The sequence below is a fragment of the Protopterus annectens genome, chromosome 2.part1 (genome assembly GCF_019279795.1).
Source record: "Protopterus annectens isolate FY-2018-M chromosome 2.part1, PAN1.0, whole genome shotgun sequence".
Classification (NCBI taxonomy): Eukaryota; Metazoa; Chordata; order Ceratodontiformes; family Protopteridae; genus Protopterus; species Protopterus annectens.
Genome location: NC_056729.1, coordinates 1,865,118,524 through 1,865,131,956, shown reverse-complemented (window position 1 = coordinate 1,865,131,956; position 13,433 = coordinate 1,865,118,524).

Here is a 13,433-nt window from a genome sequence, read left to right as displayed (position 1 = left end):
CACTCTTGTTATTGAGGCATTAGCTAATTTTATAAGGCTGAATTCAGAAACTGATGGTATTAAATTAAGTACTGGTGTAACTTCTAAAATCCAACTGTTTGAAGACAACATCCTTCTTACTGTTAAAGTAATAATGGTTCCTTTTCGGCAATCTTTGAGACTATGGAAAGTTTTCAAAGGAACTCTGGTCTAATCTTTACTGATGGGTAAAACAAAATATTTCCAAGCAACTCCAATATCAATAATTTGAATATGAGATTTAGCAAATATATTGCTCAAGAGGCTAAACTAACATATTGAGGAATAATATTAGCTAATAATATTACAGCTATAATACATTTTAACTATAATAATAGTCTAGCCATCATAAAGAATGTCATAAACAAATGGGACAAACTCTTCTTCACAATGGGAGAGATGCTTTCTCATCCAGTCATCCAGGTTATGTTTAAACAGGGCCATGGAAGGTCTTTGTTTGATATACATTGGTAGCCTATTCCAGAGGAGTGGCAAACTCTCACAGACATCCCTTTTTCCTCCAGCAGGTCCTATTTATGTCTCAGGCCAGGTTAAGGTCCCTGTAGCAGGTGACCCTTGTCCCATTTGACTTACAGATGTGCAGCATTTCCATTAAGTTTGAATCCAAGATTGCCCTGTTGGCCAGGCACAAGTCTCCTCTAAGTAGTCTATACACTACTGAGTACAGTGACAGTGACTTCAGTCTGTTAATGTATAACATGTGCTAGAGACCCTGAATTTTCTTGGTTAGAGCTCTCTGAGGTCTGTCAAGCTGCTGCAAGTGCTTGGTAAGTTACATACCAAAGGGGGCACTGTACTCAATTATTGGCCTGATGAGGGTTTAGTACAGGGGTGTTATGACCTCTTTCGCTCTTCAGACAATACCTTTGCTAATGAGGTGTGTGACATAGAATGCCTTCCTTACCACAGTAGACACATGGTGGTTAAAGTTTAGGCTACAGTCAACTTGCATTCCCAAGTCTCTCTACTGAGTTGTTACTTAAGTTATTATTATTATTTAATGACAGTCTGCATGTTGTTTTTACCAAAGTCCATGGCTTTGGCACCAATTATTGGTTTGTGTAAGTTCCTCTTGAAGTATATTGACATTGTTTGGGGATTAAATGATTGCACCTAATTAGCAGTCATCAGCAAACTTAGTCATCCACAGCCCCTCTGTTTTGGCCTGAACTTCTGAGAAGTATTTTCCAAACAACTGGGGGCCCAGCATTGACCCCTGTGGAACCACACTGGAGACAAGTCTCCTGGTTGAGGTAAAGTCCCCAGCTTTGACTGAGTGTGATCTGTCACTGAGCCAGTTAGCAACCCACCTGATGATATAAGGGTTGACATTCAAATGGGAGAGTTTATTAATGACACTTGAATGTGGGATTATGTCAAAGACCTTGGCTAAGTCAAAGTAGGCTCTGGTGACGTTTTCAAAGAATCCACCAGGTTTAACAAGCACAGTCTGGGTCTGTAGTTTCCAGGGTTTGTTGCTCTACCCCATTTATAGGTTCATAGCTTCATACTAGGCTATCTGCCCTAGGGCATTTATAAGCCTAGCCAGAGTGTGTTTGGCTTTCGCCACCCATTTTAAATTAAATTTTGCTATGCCCTTTTTCGAGGTTAGTATACTGTGCCTCTGTCTAACAGTGACACAGAAGTGATACCCAGGGTAAACCTACGATCTCCCATCCACTCATCAAGATTCCTCTTGAAGAGAGTCAATGAGGGACTCTGCCTAACCTGGACTGGGATTTTATTCCAGAGTGAAGGGAGCCTCTGGTTTATGAATCTGTCCCTCCAGCATGTCCTATTTATTTCAGTGCTGAGGTTCAAGTCTCTCGAGTGCGTAGCTCAATGGGATTTGGATTTTCTGAGGTGCAGCATGTCCATTAATTCTGGGTTGGACATGGCTTTATACGTCAGGCACAGATCGCCTCTGAGCAGGCGGAATGCCACTGAGTAGAGCTGGAGTTTCTTTAACCAGGCAGCATAGGGCATGTAAAATAAAATAAACAAGGTGAACCATACAACTGGATACACGAACACCTTTAATACAAAATTTAACATCCACGTTCACTGAGCGCTTTCACCGATAAGCATCATGGGTTTCATCAGAGTAATGTTACAAATGCAGCAGCTACTTTTATACCAATAATTGCCCAATCAAAATAGTGTAATTTAATTGCTTAATTGATTATTCGATCAAAATAAATAATTAACTAACTATAATATATATTGTAATAAAAACATTGACATTAAAAAGTATATAATAGTTCTTATATAACTAGTCTCTTAATAAATTAGTATTATAATGTAAAAACTCTAGTAAATATATAAATAACAATAAATACATTCAATAATTCATGATGAACAAATAATTTAAATATTATATGATTTAAGCTTCAAGTAAAAGGTAGTTGAGATATGCTCGTTAATACCTGGCTTGTTACATGCATCTAGTCTCAACTGCCACAAACATTCTTTTAACTCTAATAATGTATTAACATCACCTTCATTACTGTTAATTTGAGGTATCCTATCAATCACAAAAAACATAAACCTTTTAAAACTTGTACATTTTGTACTGTGTATATATAGTGAACTAGTATTCTTCTTATTTCTAATGTCCCTGTCATGTTCTGCAATTCTGTCCTTTAACTTTCTAATAGTTTTACCTATATAGAAGGCTGGACATGACAAGCATGTTGCTATATAAACAACTAGTTTGGTGTTGCAGTTAACATACCCTGGACATCTAATAGTTCGATTGTGGTCTTTAATGCTAACATAAGGTCCATCATTAATAAATCTACAACCTCGACAGAAACCACATTTCTTCATTTGTGAGTGTTTATAAATAACCTCACTTTCAAAATATTCTTTAAGATTTTTTCCTCTGCTATATACAATAATTGGAACAATACCTATATATTGTGTAATCTCTGTTTGGTTACCTCTGTTTGGGAACCACTCCTTATGTGGTAGACAGGTTACCTAATGCTTACCACTCCTACTGATAAGCTAGAAGGCTTCCCTCCAACACAGAAAGGCTTGGGGGGCTCAGAAGCTTACAAACAGTCCTGGATACAGCAAATCTGTATCTGGAACACTAATTACAGGAAAGGTAGAAAACAGGCTTACAATTTTTTTTTTCAGAAAAATAGCAAAAACACTAGTAAAAACAATTCACATGCAGTGCAAGCTGGCACACTTGAGTATGTAGCAGTATTAGTCCACACACAGTTTGAAAAAATGTAATTAAATTAAAAAGGACTAAAAGCAAGTGCAGAAAGGGTTTATTAGGTAGAATGCGGTAAAGAGATGGGACTGAGGGAGTGTCCTAGATCAAATCTACAGTGGGGCGGGCACTGCAAAAGCCACCAAATTTAAACTACAACCAAGAACAGGGGTGGGGGGGACAGTTTCAACAGAGATGTGAGGAATCACAGTGCAAATTATAAAACCAAAAATTATATACTGATCTCTGTATATTTGCAGAACAGATATCTAAGCAACAACTATAATACAGAATAATACAGAAAAATATACTCGGCTCTATATATTTGCAGATAGTCTTGTAAGGCTGTCTCTCAACACACAGGTTCCAGTTTAAATGCAGGCTGCTATGAAGGGGGGTTGATGGCTACTGTTTTCCATTTAGTAGGGATGAAACCAGTGGTTCAAAAAGTACCTAAGTGAGTTGCTAACTTATGTTTTAGACCATTTAAAAAGCACCCTGGGATGCCATCCAGTCCCATAGAGGCTGTGTTTTTGGCTTTGGAGAGAGTAGTTTTCTCCTACCCTTTTCTACAGATCTCTTTTCCAGTTGTTTTATTTCTGTTACTATATTCACTACTTCTAGTAGAGTTTTAAATTTTGATTTCCATCTTCTAGTAATTGCTTTTTTGGCAGCCACTATAATTAGACACAGCGAGGATTACCATGTCTAGGCAATTCTGATTCTGTATCATAGCTCAGAAAAATTACCTCCTTCGTCACATCTGCCCACTCAGCATCTCCGACAGTACATCCCGCGGGAATTCTTAAAGTCCACCAACTCAGCACACTCACAGAAAATATGTTCTGAATTACCTCTTTCTTTCCTCTCACACCTCCAATATTTGCTGTCTACCTGAGGAAAAATTCTCTGGAGTCTACCTGTGGTATAAAAATATCTATGTAAAGACTTCCAAGCAAAAATCCTAAATCTTCTAGACTGCAACTTTATTTCTGACCAACATGTGTCCACTGTAGTGAGGAAATTGTTCTATATTGCACAGCTTATTAACAAGGGGATTGCTTCTAGGTCCAGGCATGTCATTGGGGTCTATATTACATGAACGAATGATCAAAATGTTGAGTACAACATACTTGACACACTTTGATCGAACATTCATGTAATCGGAGACCCCAAATGTTGAAATTTGGAGTTCCGAAATGTTTTGGTCGACCTTCCTAGTGAGTGTAGCATGTGACGTAAACAGGCTACACTGTTCTGAATGGCTAGGTAAGAGGCTGCTTTCTTTAATATACCAACTCCGAGATTGCTGTACATTGGGGAAAGGGCAATTTCCCGGTAATCGCTTGTGTAAGAAGTCGCTTTGCGATTACCGGGAAATTGCCCTTTCCCCAATGTACAGGGATCTCGGAGTTGGTATATTTAGTTGGGGGGTGGGGGCAAACCCCCCACATCGGGGGGGGCGAAAACCCCCACTTTGTTTAAAAAGTAGGTGTGTTTGTGTAGGTGTTTGTGTTTAAATGATGTGAGTGTGTAGGGGTTTGTATGCATTGGTTGTATGTTAGTATAGGTAAGGTGTGGGCCAAACAAAATCTTTTGAGTTTGTATTTTTCAGGGTTTTTAGGTTTCGATTACATGAACGATCGATCAAAGTGTCAAGTATGTTGTACTCGACATTTTGATTGGTCGTTCATGTAATATAGACCCTGTCATTGTGCCCCTTTGTTAAGCCTTCATAAGGCCAGTCATGGAATATAACACCCCCTTTTGCATGTATCTCTGCAGACATATGCAACAGGTGGAATACCCACACAGATACCTTAAAAAAAAGATCTTCATCTTAAACAATTTGTTGTACAAGGACTGGCTCAAAACCCTATTACATAGTCTCATACAGAATGCTAAGAGGTGACATGTGTCTGGCATGTCATACAAGGCATCCTCTGACCCAGCCCTAATAGACCTAACTGCACATAAGCAAATCAAACAACACTAGAATTATACAATGACTGTCCATTAATATTCAAAAATGAGAATGCTGATTGGCCAGCCCAACCAGTATGCCCATTGTAATCCGAGAATATACTAAAGGGAAAAATGTCTGGTCACCCAGACTTTTTCCCATTAGTATATCTCCTAAGCTTTTTTTTACTTTTTTTTTGCCCCAAAAAAGAAAACTGAAGACCTGAAATGAACGAGAGAGACAGTGCAGACAAAAATAAGAAGACAACCAGGTATGTTAAATTTACCTGATTACCCTTTTATTTTGTCTGTCCTGGCTCTGCCAAAAGTAAAAAGTCTCATGATTTCTTTTTTTATTTGCAATAAAAAAAAAAAAAGCAATGGAGATCTTCCTTTCACCATTGCTGCCTCTGCACAGCTCTGGTGTACTGTGTAAGCGTGGGAACACAAGTCCCATACGCATGCACAGTACATCAGAAAAAGCCCCAGGATACCGGAAAACTGCAGAAGGGCAGCACTGAGGCATTATACAAAGACATTATTTAAGAAAAGTAATTATTTTTTTCTTAAATAATGTCATTGTATAATAGCAATAACCCATGGGGGTCTATAATAGAACATTGAAATTTCACAATTTCGAATGTTCTAATATCGACCCACTTTCAGCAACCTCTGAAAATAGCAAAATGACAGAAAACCTATTTTTTTTCCTAGAGAAAGAATTCGGTTGTCCATTTCTGTCGTTTCACTAGTTTCAGCGCTGTAGAATATAGATGAGAAATGCTACCATTCAAAGGTTTCCAACCGAAAAACCAAAAAATATGTAAAGAAACAACCAGATGGAAACCACCACGATGTAAAGTAGAAATAAAACCGATTTATTTGTAACAAGTGCTTTCACGTGCATCCAAAGCACGCTTCCTCAGGTTTATACAACTTTATTCCACCAAGTAACTTTTATGTACTTCTAATCCAATAATTAATCAATTAATTAACAAGTTTCAGATTAATCAGATGGTCAAACAATTACTCAATTAAGCTGCTGAAACAACAGCAGTTTAGGTCAAGCACAAGGTAGAAATAGATGTTTCCATATAAAGAACACAAAACAATATTATTAAAATATAATCATATATACAAGTATGCTCAGATATATATATATATATATATATATATATATATATATATATATGATGGAACATTTCTAAAATCTTATAAAACATGCTGTCCAAACTTCAGAGTAGAATGAAAATAAAAATAAAATTAAAAAAACAAGAAAATAGACTATTTGTATGTATATATATATATATATATATATTATATAATATATATATATATATATATATATATATATATATATATATATATTATTGTATAATAAATATGTAATATGTACAAAAATTAATATAATGTGTATAAGGTATAGAAGAAACACTTTTTAAACCTAGATTAATCTAATGCATCAGCCTTAGAATATATCTAAGGTATTAATCACGTGCAATTAGAACAGGTTTGATGCTGATATATTGGTTCAAACCCGGTTCAATATGTGCCATCAATCTCAAAATCCAGCTTAACTCTACTGTCTCTAGATAATTCATTCTATCACCACCTCTTTTATTAGAACCTACTATCTGTAGGACTCTGAACCTAAAGCTATGGCTGGGTTGAGCAGCAACATGTTTGGCTAGGGCTTTATTCTGATTTAACTTCTTGATGTCATATGTATGATTATAAACTCGGTCCCTTAGCCTTCTTGAAGTCATGCCTGCATAAAAAGCTGGACTTTCAATACAAGTTGCCAGATAAATCAAGTTGGTAGTCTCGCAAGTGGCATAAAAGCTAGATGTATAGATGTAATTAAGAGAGGGATGAACTAACCGGTCATCACTGGCTATATATTTACACATGTTGCATCTTTTGCATGGAAATGTGCCATGTCTCAAAATTCGCCTGTCCACACTACTAGTTAATAAATCAATTTTATCTATACATAAAAGTCTTTTTAGGTTCTTACTATTTTTGTATCTAAAACTAGGTTTGGTCCCTATTAATTTAATACATCTACTATCCACAAGTAAAATGTTCCAATTCTTCTTGATAATACTAGTGATATAGCTTATATCACTAGTATATCTTATAGTAAAAAATACCTTATTTAAATCATAATGTGTCCTATGCTTATATCTAATCCTAGAATAACTAAGAGTAGTAGACACCTCTAAGTCCATAGGCATAACGTCTGTGGCAAGGTGATTTGACATGTATTGTGAGATATTATAGCCTCTCTCTTGGAACAACTCTCTTAAATAATCTAGCTGTAAGCTCCTATCCCTGTCATTCCTACATAAACTGGAAATTCTCTTAATTTGGCTCTTAATAATATTAGGAAATATATAACGTGGATGCATACTATCATGGTGTAGTAATGCATTCCTCCAGCAAGGCTTCCTATATAAGGTGGTTGAAATCATACCTTCTAGACTCTTACTTATTGTAATATCAAGGAAATGTATCTCCTGAAGTGATGTTTCCAGTATAAATTTTAAGAAATCAGTTGTAGATTATAAATAGACAATTAAGTCATTTAATAAAGCCATTTCTCCATTCCAAATAATCAGTATATCGTCTACAAAACATCTATATAGTAGAACATGCTGAAACAAACTACTATTAAACAGAAATGTATATTCCTAGTGATACATCACTAGATTTGCATAAGAATTTGCACATGGGGTGCCCATAGCTACATCCCATGTCTGTGCATATAGTGTATCACGGTACATAAAGACATTATTATTTAATACTAAATCCAAGAGAGTACAAATGACTAATTGTGTGTCTTTATCAAGTGAGCCTGTTTTTAATAGGATATACCTGATTGCCTCTATTCCATATTCATTTGGAATTACCGTAAAGAGGCTCTTAACATCCAATGAAGCTAGAACAACAGAGGAAGGCAGCATACAATTCTTCATAAGGTTATCCATATCATCCAATAACTGATAGGTGTTCTTTAAAATGGTAGGGACACTCCTAGTTATGGGTCCTAAGATAGATTCCAGGTAACAAGAAATATATTCCGTGACCTACCCCGCTCCTGACACTATGGGTCGTACAGGTATAGGAACAACATCCTTATGAATCTTAGGGAGACCTTTAATCAAAGGTATCTTTGGAAAATCAATTAGAAAATATTCATAAAGTTCTTTATCAATCTGCCTGCACATCAAGAGATCGTATAATGTGTCATGAACATTCCTTACAGTATTAGTGATAGTTACTCTTTCTATCTGCCTATAGGTCTTATCATTGAACATGTGTAACATCATAGTATTGTACATAGAGGAATCTAGTACCACTATGCCTCCCCCCTTATCAGCAGGCTGTATAATTCAATCAGCATTATTAGAAAAACCATGGAGGGAACGCCATTCATCTGCTTTCAAATTATGATATACATTTCTTGGAGTAACATTCAAAAAATATTGATAAAAGTCTTTCTCACATACTAATATAAAGCAATCAACATTGGAGGGATATACTGCTTTAGTCTCTTTTGTTCGATCAAAAAATAGCAGTTTCAGAGCCAAGTTCCTGGAAAAAAGACGCAAGTCAGTCAGTAACTCGGCGCGGTTGCTTTTTTGAGAGGGAATAAAGGAGAGACCTCTATTCAGTAGAGATGTATCATTTTCATCAAGATCGTAGCTTGAATAATTAAATACTAGTCTATTTAGTTTCTGTTTTTCCTCCTTACCTCTCCCATTTCGCCCGAGTACTTCCTTTTGCATCTTCCTTGGCTGTTGGACCTTGCTGGTAGTCTGGAATGATGTTGTATAGGTAGCGGTAAAAAAACACTGTTGGCTTTTCCAAAAGCTTGCTTCGGTTTGGCTCCAAGTTTACTAAATGAGGCTTGTTCTCCCAAAGCTTGTTGATTAGGTGGAGGGGTATTCAAGGTCGGCGCTATCCTATTTGTTGCATTTTTACTTGCTGACGTCACTTCTACCTCGGTCTCATCTTCTATTGTTGTTCCTATTGGATTTAAAGGAACAGTACCCATAGGAGTAAATAATTCAGGTTCAGTATCAGGACGGGTCACTTCAGGCATCGAAGTGTAGTCACTGCGCTGAGATCCTACTTTGGGCCATACAAACACCTGGCCAGACAGAAAATCCTGATAATCTCTTTGCAGCTTCTTGTATTTCAGCTGTTGCAACCTATTGCTGTATGCTGTTACTTGTATACACATAGCGTCAATCTTTTTCTCATACACTTCATCTTTAAAACGATTATGTATTTCAGTATATAAAGTATCTACTTTAGTAACAAGTTCTTGTTTAATAGGAGTAAAATAATCGATAAGAAGCCTCATGTACTGGTTGCTTAAATCAAGGTTTAGCTGCTGCCAACGTTTCAGCAATTCAGGGTGGCTATCCCCATATGTGGACATGCACAACACACGCATGCCCCTAGGTACTATTTGAAAATGAAGACTCGCCTCCATATGTCTCCTTTGCCAAATCAGTCGATGTAATTTATATAAATTGTTCTCAAGCTCTCTTAGGCAGTTATAGAAATCACTAAGATTCTCCACAATACCTGTAATATTCGTAGTAATGTTCGGTTGAAATAAATCCATGGCCAGTAGCGGATTTACAGTCTGTTGTAACAAACTATTCCACCTGTCTCTGGGGGTTCTCATCTCAGGATTGTAGTCAAGTTCCACTTGTAGAATATACATAGTGTAAAGGTAGCAAAAACCAAAAAACCAAAAGACAACTAGTAGAATATAGATGAGAAATGCTACCATTCAAAGGTTTCCAACCGAAAAACCAAAAAATATGTAAAGAAACAACCAGATGGAAACCACCACGATGTAAAGTAGAAATAAAACCGATTTATTTGTAACAAGTGCTTTCACGTGCATCCAAAGCACGCTTCCTCAGGTTTATACAACTTTATTCCACCAAGTAACTTTATATACTTCTAAGCCATCCAATAATTAATCAATTAATTAACAAGTTTCAGATTAATCAGATGGTCAAACAATTACTCAATTAAGCTGCTGAAACAACAGCAGTTTAAGTCAAGCACAAGGTAGAAATAGATGTTTCCATATAAAGAACACAAAACAATATTATTAAAATATAATCATATATACAAGTATGCTCAGATATATATATATATATATATATATATATATATATATGATGGAACACTTCTAAAATCTTATAAAACATGCTATCCAAACTTGAGTAGAATGAAAATAAAAATAAAATAAAAAAAAAAAAACAAGAAAATAGACTATTTGTATGTGTGTATATATATATATATATATATATATATATATATAGTTTCAGCGCTGTGGTGGAAAGTTACGGGTTGGGTTCAGATAAGTGTGCGATTGGGCGCAGGTTAGGTGAGTTAGGGTTAGGGCGCGGGTTAGGTACGTGTGCGATTGTGTGGACGTGAGGGTTAGGGCGGGTTAGGTGAGTTAGGGCGCGAGTGAAGTGAGTGTGCGATAGTGACAGACCTTAGGGTTAGGGTTTGGGTTAAGGTAAGTGGATAGTTAGCGGTGTTTGTACAATTTAGTGTAGGGTTAGTTGTAAGATTTTAGGTGTTATGTGTGTGGATTGCTGTTTGTTTGGTGTGCTTGTGTTGTGTGTATGTGTTTCGGAACAGCGAATATTTTCCCTAGGAAAAAATTTGCTGATGTTCTTCGTGGTTCACTGTTGCAGTCATTACATTTGGGTAATCTGCTAGCAGGTTGCCCTCAGTCGGCCTGATTAACAAAATCTTGGGTCCTGCGTCGATTGCTGTCCCTTCTTCCATGACGTCAGGTCGTCAGGGGTATAAAACATGCAGCCGATGCCATTACATCAGTCTTTCTTACCATGCGGTGCCCGAAGCAGAAGCAGTTCGCAAGTGCCGGTCAGCCGACTCCTGAAATTTTCATTTTCGAGTTTCAGAACCGAAGTCTTCAACTTAAAGCTAAGTACCCCGTTGGGGAAACTTTTTCTTGCTCCTTACCGATGTCAGTAAAAGTTAATAATTGCATTATTGTGGAAAGCAAATACCTCATAAAGATTTTCATTCGTACTGTCTTCCTTGCTTAGGCCATGACCACAATGTACCTTGCTGTCGGTTTTGTGCTTTATTTAATCAGCGCACCATCCATCGTCTGTACATTTTTGCCTCTAAATATTTCGGTTCTCGGTTTAATTACCCAGAAATGTCATCAGTTAGCCATCCAACTACCATTATTCTGAAAAAACGCAAAGGTAAAGACAGAGACAGGCCGCTGAGGTCCAAAACAGCCGACGATGCTTCTCCTAAGCTAGTCGTCAGTTCGCCGGTACTCAGTGAGGTGCTTTCGCAGTGCCTGATACCCACTACTTCTGATTCGCAGGCCTCTGAGACCCATTCGGAGTCCGGTATGCTGCGAGATGCTTCACCTATGGAACCCGCGGATGTCTCTACCTTGGATGGGACCGGAGCCACTGTGCAGGCACTGGCTTCTGAGGGTGTATTCAGACCTACAGACTTGCATATCAAATCGACACAGCCTTCATTACTAAGGCCTAAATCTCGATCTGCCCAGGCCACATGTTCAGGCCCCTATGCATAAAAAACAAATGATCAAAATGGCTGAAGATCTAATTACTCTAATCAGGGGTAGTCATACACCCCCCCCCCCCAAGAGGCCTAGGGCTGAGCTTGCTTATGAATCTTCTGATCAGCATTCTGTTTCTTCTGACTGTTCTAATGACCTGGATTTGTCCATACCTACTTATGAGGATTCTGATGCGGAGGATTCCATTCCCTCTGCTTCCCCTTCTGAGGATTTTTCTTTTGGGGAAACTTTACATACTTTAAGGGAGCATTTCCACTGGGAAAGTCAGGAATTTTATGATTCAAAAAAGAGGCTTAGGTATTTCCTTCTTCTACCTCAGCATAGGCCTTTGGCTATACCTCCTGTACTAGACATTGTTGATGTGTTTTCGGAATCCAGTTTGGCCCCTGATTCCCTGCCACTGGCTCCTAGTAAACCTGACAGATACTACAGCATTCCTGAGTCCCACAAGTTCCTTTTCAAAAATCCTGTTGCAGATCCAGAAACCATTTTTCAGGGGCCCAAGGGCATTAAGGCTTCTACTGCTAAAAATCGTATCCCTTCTGATAGAGACTCCAGGGTGCTGGATAGGTGGGGTAAAAAGGTTTATACTTCTGCAACCCTGGCAATCAGAGCTTTAAACTGCCAATTTCATATGTTAAAATATCAACAGCATATTATTGGACTGCTTAAACAGAAAATGATGTTGATTCCTGACTGTCTGGAAAATAAAGAATTACAGGATTTAATGCAATCTGCAGAACAAGTTAAAAACATACTTTGCAATGTGGTTTTGATTCTTTAGAGTCCTCCTGCAGGGCTGCTGTTACTGGGTCTGTGCTTAGAATGCATGCTTGGCTTAAGAAGCAATCTTTGCCTGATCATGTTAAAGCTAAATTGTTGGATGCTCCCTTAAATCAGGACCGCCTGTTTGGCAATAAGGCTGAAGAAGTTCTAAAAAAGATGGAAGATAAAGCTAAATCTTTGCAAACTGTTAAAGATTTCTTAAAAGTGCAACCTCCAAGATTTAGTAGGCACTGGCTTACTAAGAATTGGTCTTTTCCAGCTCCGTCCAGATCCTCTCAAGCCAAACACAGACACACCAAAAGCACCAGGTTTCAGTCCCAGGGGACTCTCAGAACTAAGCAGTGGGGGGCCTCCACTTCCCAATCTGGAAATAGCAAGACACCTTCCTATGGTAAACAGTCTCAGTGATTTACTTTTAAAATTACCAGGCACTTACCTTTTATCCGCCCCTTTGGGGGGAAAGATTGCTCTTCATGCAAAGAACTGGGAACTCATAACCCAGGAGAAATGGGTTTTAAATATAGTGTCCCAGGGATACAGATTTCATTTCCACACATTGCCAACACCAAAAGGGTGGCCAGATCTGCCGCCAAATCGTTGGGCAAAGGCTCAAAAACAAGTACTTTCCCTCTTAAATATGGGGGCTATTCAACCGGTACCAGAAGAGGAAAAGGGACAAGGTTTCTATTCCAGGCTTTTTCTGGTACCCAGAAAAGACAAATCATGGTGTCCAGTCCTGGACCTGTCTACTCTAAACACATTTCTGGAGATTCCAAAATTCAAGAT